The sequence below is a fragment of the Dermochelys coriacea genome, chromosome 6, assembly GCF_009764565.3.
Source record: "Dermochelys coriacea isolate rDerCor1 chromosome 6, rDerCor1.pri.v4, whole genome shotgun sequence".
In the NCBI taxonomy this organism is placed as follows: domain Eukaryota; kingdom Metazoa; phylum Chordata; order Testudines; family Dermochelyidae; genus Dermochelys; species Dermochelys coriacea.
The window spans coordinates 97930955-97945923 of record NC_050073.1 but is presented as its reverse complement, the minus strand read 5'-3'; the positions used below and the strand labels follow the sequence as shown (position 1 = coordinate 97945923).

Sequence of the window (14969 nt, the reverse complement as noted above, 5' to 3'; positions counted from 1 at the left end):
AGCTATCAAAACCCCACACTAGACAAGAAGGAGTTCAGATGCAGCTCTAAGCTCAGGCAGCTTTGCCCCACCACACAGGCAAGGCATGCACAGGTTGGAGGAGGAGCTGTTTAAAAGGGGAGCAGAGCCGCTCACTTGCTGGCAGATCAATAAAGAGAACACAACTTCAGCTCCTGAGGCAAGGGCTGACTGAAAGTAAGTGTTTCCCAGATGACCCCTGCCTGAACGTCCCTCCCTGAAGGGAGAAAGTGTGGGTCACCCAGATTCTGATGCACTGAGGAGGAATCATTCTCCTCTATTTCTTATTAACTCAGTTTATTTGTGTTAATTACCCTTGCCTTTTGTTCATGGACTACCCTGGAAGAGGAAAGACTTTAAAGTAACCTGGCTGGAGGGTCAAGTCATAGGATGAGGCAGGTGACTGCAGAGACATAGCAGCAGTCAGCAGGAGACACTCAGTAGGGAGAGAAGTGCTATGCTTTGCCTGGCCACAAGAAGGTGCCAGGGGTGAGTCCACCCCTTTACATGTCCTCACTAAAAGTCTTTAATCAAAGCTCACAAAAGTCAATGATTCCCATTCACTGCAAAGGGCTTTGGATCAGGCCCTTAAACTTTACTGAGCAATGGAAGTGTAAGACAGTAGAAAGAACTGCTAGCTCCTCAGAAGCAGAAATAAAACCAATTCTTGAACAGCAGAGTCACTTGCTTCAAAAACAGATTTTCATCTAACTTTCAGTCACATTTCACTATATACATCTGCTTTGTGACGAAAACCATTAAATAAAGGCCACAGTAATTTGTCTATGAATTATTTTTATTCTCTGGTTATTAATATAAACTATTTAGCAAACCAAAACTTTAAATGAGATTCAATAAGATAGCCTATTTAGAAGATAACATATAGCGCTAATAAAAGATGTGGTAATGGAAGTTAACTAATCTTGTTCTTTGAACTTTACCTGAGAATGGAGAACGTGGCTGAAACATTCTTTTGCAAATCTGAACAGACTGGAAGGCTTTAGCTAAGAATCTGAATTTTAGCTAATGAACCTTCTTCCTCTTGCCAGACTGATATTCAGTGACCTTTTCCCCACTGTTCCTTAAAAGTTATGTAAAGTGGAGCTCTGATTAATACATGAGCAAAGTCCTAAAGAATGAAAAATATTTTAAGACATGTTGTTCTTCAGAGGATGAGACAGCAATGTTAACAAACAACAGATAGTAACTTTACAACACTTAGTCACAAAATGTATGCATTTTTGACAGACAGTTTGTCAGTAACAGAGTTCTGAATAGCCAGGAGAAGCTGCTATTTGCATTAATTTAGCCAAACTAAGGGACAGATTTTGTGAAGTGCTGAGTACCCACAACTGAATGAAAGTTAAGAGTGCTCAGCAAACTGGGCTGCAAGTTAGGCTGTACAACAAACATTAAGCTAAGGCAAATACTCACATAAGCAAAATTATTAGAGATATGAAAAACTGTTGCTGCTCTTACCAAAGCTCCATGCAAATGTTCTCAGGTTCAGTCCAAACCACTTCTTTTCACCTCGTTTCTGCTTTATAAAATTACTCTTGCAGATTCTCACTCTTAGATTAGCCTAAATAGGCTAAATCCTTTAAAATGGCTTTTCTGCAATAGTGTGATAGTAGCACAGTCTTTAGCACTGAAGTATTCCTTGTATCAGACAAAAGGCCATACCTTCTTAATGCTGAGGGATTTAGAAACTTGGGGGATATGTTTGCTCCTAAATCATTAACTTTAATGGAACTATCACTTAAGTAGTCACCATGGGCCAAATTTATGAAGGTATTTAGGTGCCTAAAGATGAAGATAGGTGCCTAGAGTAGAATTCACAAGGGGGACTTAAGCATAGCAATGTTCAGCCTAACTTTTACGTGCCGTGCTGCCAAGTGGAATTCATAACCCAAGTTAGGCACCCAGGCTCCGTATACAATATATGGGGAGAGTTAGGTGCCTAAAAATAGAATTCACAGAAGCTAGCAACCTATTCAGTTCCAGGTAAGTGGGCAGGTGCATGCCTGCCCAGGTCTGAAGGCCCCTCCCCTAGCTACTAAGGGGTGGAGCTACTAAACCCAGGGCTCAGACAGAAGTTGGTAAAATGAGCAGAAAGCTGGGGTGTAGCCTAAGCTCCACCCCTCAAAAGGAGTTAGGCATAGCTCCAGGGGGTTGACAGGTGTCCGGTTTTCAACTGGAACACCCAGTTGAAAAGGGACCCTCCCCAGCCTGGTGAAAATGAGCAAGTGAGTGAGGGTGGGGGAGAGCGAGTGAGAGGGAGCGGGAATGGAGTGAGTTGGGCAGAGCCTTGGAGAAGGGGTGGGGCAAGGGTGTTTGGTTTTGTGCAATTAGAAAATTGGCAACCCCAAGCTGGCATTCACAAAAGTGAACCCCCTCCTGATCTTAGGCACTTAAGTTAGGCCAGCCCTTTTTCAAGAAAAACTGAAGTGGTGGTGGTGATGTGGCTTACATTTTGCCATAATGTGGGAAACCCAGGTTCAAATCCCAACTATGCCTAATATGAAGCAAGGACTTGAACCCAGGTCTTCCACTTCCCAGGAGTGCCCTAATCACTCAGCTCTGGATGGATCAATCTCTCCTGTTGAAGCTGTTCCATTTTGTATAAAATATTTAAATAGGCATTGGAGTAAGGGACTGGAACTCCTTCTAGATGAGTGCCCTAACCGCTGGGCTATAGAGTCTATCTCTTGCTGGACCAGGCAATAGGTAGGGGAACCCTATATAGGAGTATAAGCTCACATTAGATTTGTGTGAACTATGGTTTCAAATTGAGTTTGGATATTAGCATGAGCAATAGGCCAAAAGCACATGACCAAAAAGAATGAAGTGGTAAGAAAGAAGAGTTGTTCTGTTAAACTTGAAGTGAGCTTTTGAAATACCAGTGTTATTTAAGGTTTGGATTGAAGTAATAGTAATTAAATATGGTTAATAGAGTTCCAGATGCAGTAAATTGACTATATAAGAAACTGCTTCTTCTCGGCTTAGCTAAGGTCAGATAACTGGCATTGATGTCTCTTCTTTGTTAAAGGATAAAAAGAGTAAGCTCTTAAAGGTTTCATTGCTAATACATGTCTGACCAAGTTGGAGCCAACCATTATGGGTCCCAATACCTCTGGGTCTAGCCCTTTTATAAATATCTCGATGAAATGTTTATAAATGTTATATTACTGTTTTGGATGTAGTAAATTGCTTATTTAGGCTCTTTAGGTATGTTTAGAGCAATTTGTATGAATACCATCTGGACTTTGATCTTAATAAAAGAATTTATGATTAAACTAGTGTCCTGGTAAGACCCTGCATAAAAATAATTCCAACTCCCTACTTTGTGTTTGCCATTGGGGCTTAAGTGTGAGTTAGGCACTCAGCTGTTTGGTGCTGCCAGGTCTGAGGCGGCTGTGCATGTCCACAAGCAGAAATCTAGGTGCTAAGGGGACTTTACCAGTGAAAACTGAGGTGCTTGGGAAATTTAGGTTAGGCAACAGTGAGCAGTGATTTTGAGAATCTAAATTAGGACTTAAGTGCCTGAGGTCCCCCTTCCGAATCCAACCCCAATCGGATTCACAAAAGCATCTAAGCAGGTTAGGTGCCTAATTCCCATTAAAATATAAAAAATTCTATATATGAGATTGGAAGTGTTTAGCAGTCGGGGCTCTTGATATTAGGAAGGGATGGGAGAGTGTTCGTATCTGAAGGAACATTAATTAGCGAGCTTCTTGTTATAGGGAAAAACAGGAGGTCAGAGGAATTTAATCAGCTGAAAATAAACAAGTATGTGTATAGGCCACTGGGGCTTGGTATGATTCTCAGGTGGCCTGACTGGGAAATAGGAGGGGGAAGGATTGTAGAAAGAAAACTTTTTTTATTATAAACCATTTTGAAAGTTCATTGTGACTAATGGCTTTCAAACTCAGTTCCGTACTATGTGTGGGATGGTCAAATACTAATGCCTAGGTTTCAATATAAAACCTGAAGAAATATACCCTCTGTGTTTATTTGTTTTTGGATGCTAAATGTAGAAGAATAACACAGAACTTTGCTTTATAAGGCGAGTTTTGAACCTAGAAAATCCTTCAAACTACAATCATATGCACTACTGTCAAACCCCAGATGGACCCACAAAAGCAGCTGGGAACTCATGAAGAGCAAGGCATTAGTTCTCTGTTAATAATACATCAAGGTTCACTCATGCAGATGTCAGAATGTCATGCAGATGTCACTCATGCAGATGTTAGGTGATTCTATTCAAAGTTTTTGAAATATTTAAGCAAATCTGTACCTTTTTCTCTCTAAGGACCAGAATGGATGGTATGACGAGTTTCCTGAAGTTTGCTCACTAAGCATAAAAATTGTTAAGAATGGCAGGATGTATATAAAGAGATTAACATCTCTTTCTCTGTCTCCCTTCCAGCCAAATATAGTACTAGCTTTTTCAGGTATCAGGAAGATCAAATTAACTAAGTATTTTGAGTGTAGCCAACTTCACGCTTGAAAAATATTGTACAAAATGTTCCATTCACTCTGAAGAAGTAAACTGTACTATACTCAGTATTCATTTTAGACTCTAGGAAAAATATTTCATATTCAGTGGCAGACTGTTAAAGTGAGCTGTTATCAGTTATAACGGAATTACTCCAGAATTATATTTAGGGTGACCAGATAGCAAATGTAAAAAATTGGGACGGGGGGGTAATAGGTGCCTATATAAGAAAAAGCTCCCAAAATCGGGACTGTCCCTATAAAATCGGGACATCTGGTCACCCTAATTATATTAGTATAACAGATCACATTTTTGCCCCAAATGAACATTTTCTTATATTTCAAGATATAATATATACCATATGGAATAGATTAAAAATTTGACCTATAGCATGATATGTGTTTTTCTAATATCTGGTATACGAGAGGATACAAATCAGTGTGCTGAAAAAATATTAATGGGGTTGTCTAGGGAGTAGTCTGTGTGTATATTTAAAAACAAAACAAAACACTGACTACTTGAAAATATTCACAAGAAAATGCACCTACAGTTTATATACACTGTGTAGGAATGACACATGTCGAAATGCTTTCCTTAAAAGAAGAGAGAAATTAGTATACTTCAGTGCTCCATGTCCTGTTTCTAGTGGATGCGTATTCCCAACAGAATCAGCACCACAACTGGCACTTCCACTGGCAGTCTCAATAAGAAAGACAAGCATGGACATGAAGACTGTCCTAGCCTCTTGCTCTTAGAGTTGGGACCTGCAGGTTTTCATCAAGGCACATTAATAGGAAGTTCTTTGAGGGCAGAGACCATCTTTCTGTTCCATCTCTGTACATTGTCTAGCACAACGAGGTCCTGGTCCATGACAGGGGCTCCTATGTGCTAATATAATACAAATAATAGTGTGAAGAAACCTGTTCATTGCATTGTATACCTGTTCTGTGACTGAAGCCACAAGCACATACTTTTACTGAACCATCCATGGAGGACAACCTCCAATATGCAATTACATGTTTTATGTGATCACTTTAAAGTCTCTCTCTATTCCTGATTATAACTGTGATGGACATGTAAAAGAAGACATAAGCACTCTGGCTGGAAAAAATGTTTCTCTCCCACTCTAAGAGAGAAGCTGTTCTTGGGGAACTGTTCAGACAGACACAGGTGTGTGTGTGTGTGTGTGTGTGTGAAGAAGTTAGAACTGCCTGAGCTATCATTAAGGGGTGCTAAGCCTATAAGTAAGACAGACATATGTAGAGGGTTTCTTTACATGCTTTAGTCCTACTGTTAAGATTAAACCATATTTTGGCTTAAGAAGGCTATCTGGTCACTATATTTCAACACAGGAAAAATAAAGGAGTAAGGCCTGACACACGAGAGGTTGCACTCAGAGACCAAAGAGTGGTCAAATGCAGCTAGCCTTGTAACCAAGACAATAACTTTCTTCAATCTTTAAAGACCACCTCTGCTATATCTAAAAATGTGTGGCCTGATTTGCAGAAATGTTGATGCACCCCCACCATTCACTGACCTCTGAAAATCAGGCCGTTATGGAACTTGTAAAAACTAACTCAAATTTCATGTGACCTGTAGATCACTTCAAGCTGGCTCTTGCATTAAGCCTAAACTTTTTTTTTTTAAAAAAACAAACCATATTTGATGTTTTAAAAGCTTCAAATATTGCTTAGTTGTGGGGCTGTTATTTAGGGAATGATACAAAGCCATGATAGGCAATCAAAGGCTTTTCACTGACTTCAAAGAGAGTTGGAACAGGTTCTCAACCAGGTGTCCTTAGTTATAAAGCCAGTTTTTTTTTTAATAAGAGAGGCTAACTAATTGAAATCTGAATTTTGGCATATAAGTGATGTAGCTAGTAACCTGGCCCATAAGGAACAAGTATCTTTCCCTTTCCACAGAAAGTTAATTACAGAATTAACTTCTGAAGGTTCTGTATTCTCCCAACCCCAATGGCAGAATTCTCTTCCTCACTCCATGCTGGTGGCTCTTTTGCATCCTAAAGGATTACTTTCCCCCTCCCCATCTTCTATCACCATTCCTTCCTCTGACCCACAATGCAGCCATCCATTTAGTGACTAGATGAAACACTGAAGATTGTTAGTGCTGCCACATAGCTGGATTGAGAGGCTATATAGGAGATTAACAAATGTGTTTGTCCCATTCCTTCCCATGCAGAGATTTATGGTTCCCCTCCACAGCAATCCTGTACTCTACTGGCCAAGAGAATCAGAATCTTTTTTATATTTACATTACATTTAAAGAAATCTTTAAATCCTAAACTAATTTTAGGAACATAAGAACTCCCTACTAGAGCAGATTAGAAGCTTTATATTATCCTCGTACTGCAATGTTTTCTTTTTCTTAATTTTTCTTTTAGCTCTTTGGGGAGTTTAGCAGATGCAACAATGCCCCCACAGGTATCTTGCTTTTGACATAATTAAGATCTTTGTCTCCCGCATCCCTTTGATTATTTGCTCTTCAAAGTCTCCCATAGCTCTATTTTCATCTTACATTTTTATTGCCACTTCTGTTGGCTTCACCATCATTGGATTCCATTCCTGAAGGATCTTGTTTTGTCTAGAATAACCTCTTGAACTCTACCATTTAATCAATTTTCTTTCTAATCTTTTTGCTCCCTTTCTGTTAAGGGATACATGTGCCAACTGTGACTCAAGTGGCCTCCCTGTTGAGTCAAGGATTTTAATTTCCTCATTTTTGACTTTAGGATCACATTGAATAGCTTCCTCTTTTTGGGGGGGAAATCCCCTTTTTGGAGTTTAATGTCAAAATTGTGGCAATTTATAGGTATGATTCCTCTGAAGAGAGTGTTGAATTTAATTATATTATGTTCACTATTGGTCAGTGGCTCAACAGTAGTTACATTATGAACCAATTCCCCTCTGTTTCTTAGGACTAAGTTCAGAATTGCTTCTCCTCAGCTGCTCTGGAACTACTTGTTCCAAGACGCAATTGTTTAAATTATTGAGAAAATTCCTTCTATAAACCTTGACTGGTCATAACATTTGAGTAAGTTATATGTGGATAGTTGAAATTGCCCATTATTGCTTCTTTATTAGAATTAGTTGCCTCTCTGCTCTTCTTTAACAATGTGATACATGCCATCATGTGCCAGCAATGTCCCTCTGCCATGTACATTGGTGAAACTGGACCAGTCTCTACATAAAAGAATAAATGGACACAAATCAAGATTTATAAAACATTCAAAAACCAGTTGGAGAACACTAAATCTCTCTGGTCACTCGATTACAGACTAAGAGTGGCTATTCTTCAACAAAAAAACTTCAGAAACAGGACTCCAAGGAGAGATGCTGAATTGGAATTAATTTGCAAACTGGATACAATAACTTAGGCTTGAATAGAGACTGGGAGTAGATGGGTCATTACACAAAGTAAAAACTATTTTCCCCATGTTATTTTCCCTCCCTCCCCCCACCGTTCCTCAGACATTCTTGTCAACTGCTGGACAATGGCCCATCTTGATTATCACTACAAAAGGTTTTACTTCCATTTCCCCTCCGCCCCCTCCTGCTGGTAATAGCTCATCTTAACTGATCACTCTCCTTACAGTGTGTATGATAACACCCGTTGTCATGTTCTCTGTGTATATAAATCATCTCCCACGTATTTCCACTGAATGCATCCGATGAAGTGAGCTGTAGCTCACAAAAGCTTATGCTCAAATAAATTTATTAGTCTCTAAGGTGCCACAAGTACTCCTTTTCTCCTTTAACATTGTTCACTTAGTAGCCTTTTCCTGGGAGGCTGCTAGTATAACACTAGTTAAATATCTGTACTTTTATCACTTGGGATTTAGAACTATGCAGATTTAAAAAGTTGTATTTTAAGATTTTGTCTGAAGGGAGAAGCAATGTATACAAAGGACAACAGCAGTAGGACTAAGGTAAGGTTGGGGTGTGACGATTTAACCCACAGTCAATAACAAATCTTTATTACTTATACTAATTCTTTCAAGAAATGACCCATTTCCTGACAGAGTTCTACCATTTCCGTTAGAATTATTCAGGTTTGGATTAATTTCTTAGTAGTAAGCTTTGCTTTCACAGTATTACACTAAGTGGTTTTAGAAAGAAGAGAACTGTCGAGTGATAGGTCATATCAGCAAAGAAATATGCTTTAAATAGAAAATTTACATACTCAGTCTAATTTTGTGACAATCATAATGCAGTTTGGCTACAGACTCAAGAAATATGCAAGTACAAAGACTAGATAAGAATGGGAAAATGAATAGTATTAGGAAACTATTGTACAGTATTCACACACATAGCTTCATTTATATGGAGCTAAGGTTGCAGGTCTTATATTGTATTTTTTATTTCTAATTTCTTAGAAATAATAAAACTGTCATAACTTTATACAATTATTTGCCTGTCAGAGAGTTTTATAGTGTTTTCCAGACACCTGGCAATGCTTCGGTTCTGTCAATTTGTTGATGTGTGGCCTCAGTGACTGAGCAGTTGAAACCTTCAGGATTGCAGCAAAGCATGCATCAGATAGTTGTGTTCAGTACTTTGACTTACTTTTTCCCCCCCCACAATGAATATAAACAACGCCGCCTCTATAGCTGACTCTGCCTGGCGACCAGTGATGGTATCGTTGTCTCTCTCCCCCACAGCCAATAGGAGCTGTGGGGGGCAGCACCTGCAGCAGACATTGCCTGCAGCGTGGCTGCATGCGTCTCTCCTCCGTGGACCACAGCGGGCAGGTTCTCTGGCCGCAGATGGCCCGCAGACTGGGACTTTGAGGCCCCTGTTCTAGCCCTAAACCTCCTGCTTTGTTAGTGTGTGTTTATTTCTAAAATAACTGAGCTGTTAGGCCACTTTTTCCAGGGTGCGATCACAGCTTCCACTCAATGATCACACTGAAAACTCACCTCATATAAAAATGTTTCTCTGAGAACTGTTGTAGACTACCCCGCATATGTTTACTTTTTAATCTAAACTCTCTGGGGCAGGAACGGTCTCTCACTATATGCATGTACAGCATCAATCACACCAGGGTGCTGATCTTAGTTGGGGCCTCTATGGTTACTGCAATACAAATGTATAACTACATATAAAACAAAACAAAAATAACCCCTGTACCCTAGAGGAATATTAAGGTTGCAAAGTCAAGCATTCAAAAATTAGGAAACGTCAGAATTAAGGTTGCCTAAATAGCCTTAATCCAGTCCCCTTATGCATACATATTATGATTAAGGTTGTGTTTCTATCACCGAGGTCACAGAAGTAATGGATTCTGTGACTTTCTGTAACTTTTGCAGCAGCTGGTGCATCTGTCTCAGGTGCTGTCCGAGCCGGGCAGCAGCAGCAGTTTGGGTGTGTGGGAGGGGGCTCAGGGCTAGGGCAGGGGGTAGAAGTGATGGGTGGCACTTACCTAGATCGGGGAATCCCCGGCTCCCACCGGCATGTCCCTGCAGCCCCTAGGCAGAAGGGCCAGTGGCTCCATGTGCTGCCTGCGACTGCAAGCACCACCCCCACAGCTCCCATTGGCTGCGGTTCCGGGCTAATGGCGCTTGCAGTGGGAGCAGAGTATGGAGCCCCCCAGGCTTCCCATCCCCCTAGGAGCTGCAGGAACATGTTGGTCGGAGCCGGGTAGGGAGCCTGCCAGGCCTCCCCCAGCAGGGATCCCAGGCTGCATGCTTGGGCTGCCCCTCTCCGAGCACCAGCAGGAGTCCCAGACTGCCGTGCCCTCCGCCCCCAGCACCAGTGGGGGTCCCAGGCCACACAGCACACCACCACACTCGCCCCCGCTTCCTGGGCTGCATGCAGCTGCCCACCCTCCCCCCCCACCCAGTGATAGCAGGGATCCTGGGGCATGCACCGTCACCCATTCCCCCCCCCAGCATGAGCAGGGGGCCTGGGTCACCACCCCCAGCACCTGGACATCCCCATCCAGAGCACCCCAGCCCAAGTTTTAGTAAGGGTATATAGTAAAAGTCATGGACAGGTCACGGGCCATGAATTTTTGTTTACTGCCTGTAACCTGTCCATGACTTTTATTAAAAATACTTGTGACTAAAACTTAGCCTTACTTATGATATGGTCTTTAAATATTCAATAAAATAACTTTCTTTTTCTACAGGACCCTTGCCTCATTCTCTGAAATGGCTGAACCACTTTAGCTGATACTCTTTGCAAACTGACTGTTCAGACAGAAATTTTTTGAAAGCTATAAACATCTGAAAACAAGATCTTGTAATTGAAAGTATTTTGCACCCTTCATTGTAAGGGGTGCTACTATTTCTGCCTATAATTTTGCCAGTGTAGGGACAGAAGGGAGGTGGCTTGCACCTTCTTTCTTTAGGGTTGCCAGGGACAGTTTAGCCCATGTGCAGGTTAGACCAGCCATCACATTGCCTTTCTTGTACTCCTTTAACAGAGCCCAATAGCCTATTGCAAGGCAAAATACAACCTCGTTGCAGTTATGCCACCACAATGCCTCCTGCAACTGGGATTGCTGCAGAAGCACTACAAAGCTAATAGTATTCACTGGTAGTGTAAAGGGGCCCACTAAAGTTACAGACTCAGAATTACAAATGTCTTTAATTTTAATGTACAATATTTTCTAAGCAGATTAAAAATTATAGCTCTCTATACTGAATGTCCATATATAACAGATTTGCTGATACAAGACTGTCTCTGCATCAGAAACTTTCTTGGTATTTTCCAAGCTGTTCATGCAAAGCCCTCTAATATTAACGAACACCATCTTGAAAATGACATCTTTGTCAGAAAATTATGTACTTTAAGATTTAGTGAAAGGACTGTCTTGTTTTTCACTTTATAACTGTGTATTTGAAAGGTCTTTATGTGGATGTGCCGGGATGCATCCAAGCAGAATAACTTTCAGGATTGGAGGCCTGAGTTGCTCTCTCCTCTCGCTGCTCTCGCTGAAAAGACCCTTATAAATATCCCCAGAGGAGCAGAAAAACCTTATGAATATTTTTCAGAAATTAAAAAAAAAATCCAACAAATGAGCACATGCCATTTAATAGCACTCTATGAGAAAAACAGATTTAACTTGAACTTTTTTGAAATTGACATTGTGCCTTTAAAATGACATCAATGGCTACCTGTGTGTATTTATATAAACTGTAAAGCAGCAAAATGTAGAATAAGAGATGGGACTACCAGAGGCAAGTTTATTTCAGTGGAGTCCTATCAGAAACTGGGCTCTCTGCCTGAATTGTCAAATGTGATTAGTGCCACTGAAAGTAACAATGCAAATTAGCATTTTATTATACATTCAATCTCTAACAGAGAAAGCATGAACATGAGCCAGCAGCATTCTGCAGGAAGAAACCAGGAGAGATGATATGCAAAGATTCAGAAGGAAAGAAGTAACTTACTTATACCTGGTTTAACAGACAGAAAAGGAAAAGCAGGTAAACAAGGATATAGTAATGGACAAAGGGAAACCAGAAGATAGGAGTAGGGACAGCAAAAGGACTATGCCCAATGCAGCTAGGAAATTGGATGAGGTCAAGAAAAAACTAGGATTTTGTAAACTAACGTGAGGGGCCTTGGCACCAAAATGGAGAAATTAGAACCAATGCAGGTTGTGAAACCCAATATCAGAGGGATAACAGAAATATGGCAGAATAGCAGTCATGACTGGAATACAGGTACTAATGGGTATGTACTGTTCAGGAGAGAAAGAAGTAAAGATACTGGGGTAGCATTGTAAAGAAACAAGAAGAGATAACAAATAAAACAGAATATATTTGGGCCAAAATCACTTTGGGGAAGGACTGTAAAAGAGGTTCTATTGTGCTAATGTTAAGGATTTGCTATAGACCTCCAGGGTCAGCTTTGGACATGGATAGAAGTCCCTTATATTAAAGGTGGAACTTCCACCAAATGCATCCGATGAAGTGAGCTGTAGCTCACGAAAGCTTATGCTCTAATAAATTTGTTAGTCTCTAAGGTGCCACAAGTACTCCTTTTTCTTTTTGAGAATTATCTCTGGGTCAGAGGGAAACATAGGAATCTGCTTAACCGGTGGCATACTGTTTCCATAATGTAAAAGCTGTGGAGATCTAAGTGAGGGTGAAGGCCTAATATAATTCTAAATGCACAGTTCTTGTTTTCTTAAAAATTAACCAAAAATCAGTTTTCCTATTAATATATCTCCCAGCCCACTTAATATGAAAATAAACCAAATTACATAACTCAAATACCTATTCATGAATTGATGTATTTCTGTAATAGGTTCTCCTCTCCTCACACCACAAGATATTTAATGAGTATAACAGCACAGATAACACTCCCCATCACATTTAACAAGTATCTGGTAACAGTCTAACATTGCTTATTTACAGTATCTTACTGTTAGTTTGGCCTTTCACCAGTTACAAAGGCTGTTTTATCTTCAAATAAACACAGTCTTTGTCTTCCATTTTACCTTGTCTCTTATTGCTCCCCAGAAAAGAATCTAATGCTCTTTTTTGTATTTGCTACAATTCTAAGGAATTCAATTTTGCTCTGACACCATGCAGCCCAAGTCTCTTCCTGCTTCCTCCTTCTACATTAAGGTTACATGCAAACAGGAAACACTAAGCCACACATGTATTTAAAGACATAGACACACTCATTCTAAAACTATATCCATCACTCTTCCTTTACCTCCCTGTTCCCTTTAAACAGGGATATTCTAACAGCTTGTCCAATTAAGGCCTGCACTGACAATTTGCCAGGAGACTGAATGCTGCACCTAATCTGTATGCAACTGAACAGACTGAAGATACCATTGTGTTTAATATTAGGTGCATCTCACAGATACTACAGATCCTAGCACCATAGGCAACAAGAATGCCTGCTTCAGCAGAAATGCCTCATGTTTTGAGCCCAAGTGTTAACAAAATCATGAGTCAGACCCCAAAATATCATGACTGGCTTAAAAATTGAGAGTTTTTTAAATTATAATTTTTGGGTTCTCTTTATTTGCCTTCTAGTTTTCAAGACAATAGGGTAAAGATGCTTCACATTTTCAAGCTTTTCTCCATAACCATGGGGACAAGAAACTATTTTAAAAAATTAAAGTTGACATCTTGATTTTCATAGCATGATCTTTAAGAAAAACACCACATTGTGTAATGACAGGTTTCAAGGTAGCAGCCATGTTAGTCTGTATCCGCAAAAAGAAAAGGAGGACTTGTGTTAGTCTCTAAGGTGTCACAAGTCCTCCTTTTCTTTTTACCACATTGTGCGAGACTCTCAGTAAAATCAGAAGAGGTGCCAACACTGTCTTAGTGCAAAGGCTGATTGTATTGAAACTGGATCTTAACCTGTTTGCAATATAAGCCAGGGCCAGATGATTTTCTCTTCTGTCCCCGAGCCTGGTACCATTCAGCAGTGCCTACTCTAGCTGCATCCTAGAAGCTGCGTTCCCCAATCCTGTGTACATATCAGCTATTTTCAGTGGAAGGAAAGGCATCTGCTTCTGCTGACCTGCCAAAGATCTGGGAGAAGCAGTTTCAATTTATATACTGTTCGGATTGGCTTAACCCCTGACTTTTGTGCTCTTCAGGAATGCCAAATGAGGTGAGATGGAGTATGTGCCACTTCTAAGCATATGTGCAACATGCATTTGCTGGCACAGTGGCACATCATTAGCTTCCATAGCCTGGGGTGGGTAAAGATGGGGAGCCTGACATGAATGCTGATCCATGCTCCCCATATGTGCCACTACCTGTCATCTCCAGTCACCATACTGCTCAGATTGAGGTGTCAAATTGTATACTGGGAGCTTGAAGTCTTTTAGCCACAGTATATGCACCTAAATAAATAGATATGGGCTGTGGTGCTGTGAGAGAGAGAGGATGCATTGCACGCTGGGGGACTTGGCTTTGCTATGGGTTGGGTTATCAGGATCAAGATAGACCAGTGGGTTTTGCGGTATCTCTGGAATGGAGCTAGGACATCTTACACCTAAGGTTGCAGGATGTATCGCTGAGACTGATATAGTGCACTGCATACTGGAACCTGCCTTTGCTACAGGTCATGCTGCTGGGACCGAGTGGTCTCCTTAAAATTCACCTCTGCCAGAGAGCCTAATAAAACCCTTGATTTTGAAAGGCTAGTCAGCTGGTGCGCTGTGACCGCTGTTTATTACACTCCGGGCAGCCGCTTCAATGCTCCCTTCTCGCTCTGCTCTCTCATTAGTATTCCCACCTCCAAGGGCCGGAAACCATCTTCTCTCTCTTCCCCCTCAGCACCAGGGGGCGGGGCGAACTCTCCCCTGCCTTGTCCCACTTCCCCCATTAGGGGGCTGGCAGACCCGCTGGCCCCGGGACCCATCTCCGCTTTCCGGGGATAGGAGAGCTAGGGTCGCCTCCTGGGGGGGGGCCTCTTATTCCCTCCCTCCCCCCCCCCCACTATCGCGCCCC

At 41.2% G+C, this 14969-nt stretch overlaps 1 protein-coding gene across 1 annotated transcript in view; it reads right to left on the bottom strand.

Annotated features, from left to right (window-relative positions):
* DGLUCY (D-glutamate cyclase) overlaps positions 1 to 13119 on the bottom strand; it is a 96944-nt gene extending 83825 nt beyond the window's left edge. Inside the window, exon 1 of the mRNA XM_038406774.2 lies at positions 12911 to 13119. The gene's annotated coding sequence lies outside the window, so the exon portion shown is untranslated. The remainder of the gene's footprint in view (positions 1 to 12910) is intronic.
* Between the last annotated feature and the right edge of the window lie 1850 nt (positions 13120 to 14969).